Here is a 2,026-nt window from a genome sequence, read left to right as displayed (position 1 = left end):
TATGTGTGTGTATATATATATATATATATATATATATGCATGTGTGTGTGTGTGTATTATTCTAATTTTGTGTAATGAGTAACCTTTGACTGCCGAAGTCTCCCTGTTCACTTATTTAAATTCTTGGTATGACCCTTGTCAACCAAGTTTGAGCAGCATTTTAGTTCATCATTCCCTTCCTCAAACACTGCACTGCCCCTCCATCATTCAGGCCTCCTGCTGATTTATTGCTTCGCATTAAATTCTGTGACACAGTTTTTGTCTCAGCTGAGCAATTGGCCGCTTAAGCAGCTCTGCTAATTGATCCTGTAAGACTTGTAAATCATGCTGGTGTTCCTCTTTTCTGTCTCTCTCAGCCTGTGGATTAATCTAATTAAGAACTGCATTACACTCGCCAAGGCGCATTACAACGCAGTTTTGCAGCTTACAAGGGACTCTACCTCCATGGAATAACTCAACCCAACTCTGCAGATGGCCGTCAGAGACTATGTAAATTAATTTATGAAATTTTGCAGTGATCTTTATTAAAATATGATATGGCTACGCTGCAGTGTCATATTTTAATAATGTTGGGGTTGTCCAAACAACACTGTACCCCACTGACTTTCTTTCAATGGACATAAAAAAAAGAAATTTTCTTCTTTTGAGTTCATTGTTCATTGTGCATTGTTCAATGCAGGTCATAGAGGTTTGCAATGACATGAGGATGAGTAAATACATTTTTTGGGGGGAATTATCCCTTTTTATATATGTATATATATAGTTCAGTGTTGTTATTGTAAACTAAACATTTAAATAAAGTTTAAATAAAATATAAATATTAGATGAAAACCATTACATTTAAATGACAATTGGAATGGTTGCATTGACAACTAACTTTAATTAGTATGAAATACTAAAATGAAAATTGAATAAATACATTCTAAATAGAAATGTAAAAAAGCATATATCAAAATCTATCAAAATATAAAAAAAACTAAACTTAAATTAAAATTAATATGAAAACTAAAAATATAAAAGCAAATTCAAAATACTATAATAGTATATAAATAATACAAAAATAATGGTCATGTGGTTTTCCAAACGCAAAAAATAGCTTACAGATATCTGTAAATATTAAATATTGTCTGGAATAACAGCTTTGTGTGAAGTATTGAATACAATTTAGGCTTAATATAGTCAGTATAAGTCCATGATGTGCAACACAAACAACAGAAACCAGTGCACCATGAAGATAAGCATTATTAAATAAAGACATTTATAAAATAATCATCATACTTAATTGCTCATTAATTTCTTCAAAGCAATCGGTCATATAATGGCTCAAATATGTTTTGACCCTTGCAATGGCAATTGGATAAGTGTCTCCCGAGTCTCAGATTTATTGGATCTCTGTCTTTGTTGATGAAGTAAACTATCTGTATGCCCCTTCTGATCTAATGAGGAATCCATCACAGAGGCCGACTGAGACTTCTCTCTAGCTTATTATATGAAGGAGTTCTGCTGTTCTTCGATCACCAGACTCAAGTCCTGAAACAAGCCCATTGATCAGCCTGGTATTATATTCTCTGTGATTCATCAGCCTCAAGGGGTGCGTTCTCCTAGTATTGCATAAGTAAGCGGAGTTCCTCTAATTTTTTTTACACATTTGTGAGCTCCTCAATACACTGTCGTAAAACCCTCAATGAGGTTTTTAGCCCATGTAGTGTCTGTATTATTCATCACAGCAGTGATAATGAACATGTCTGCCTTCATATTTCTGAGAAAAAAAAAAGTTGTTTCAGTCATAACGCAGCAAGAGGTTTCAGTTGTGACTCAAAAAGATCTATATTTCAGATGTATGATATTGCTTTTTCTTCATGCTGTGAGCTCAAGGATGTAAATCATAAAACCAGGGTACATTTGATTATGATGGTGTAGTTTTGCTGTCATCAGTGTCATCATTTCATTACATTGCATGTAGTTTAATAGAATATTCTCCTCTAAGACCCTCTAAAATAAAATCCCTTTTATGACTCAGTTGCAT

This window comes from Sinocyclocheilus grahami, unplaced genomic scaffold (genome assembly GCF_001515645.1).
Source record: "Sinocyclocheilus grahami isolate Dianchi unplaced genomic scaffold, SAMN03320097.WGS_v1.1 scaffold191.1, whole genome shotgun sequence".
Lineage (NCBI taxonomy): Eukaryota > Metazoa > Chordata > Actinopteri > Cypriniformes > Cyprinidae > Sinocyclocheilus > Sinocyclocheilus grahami.
This window is presented reverse-complemented; position numbering follows the sequence as displayed.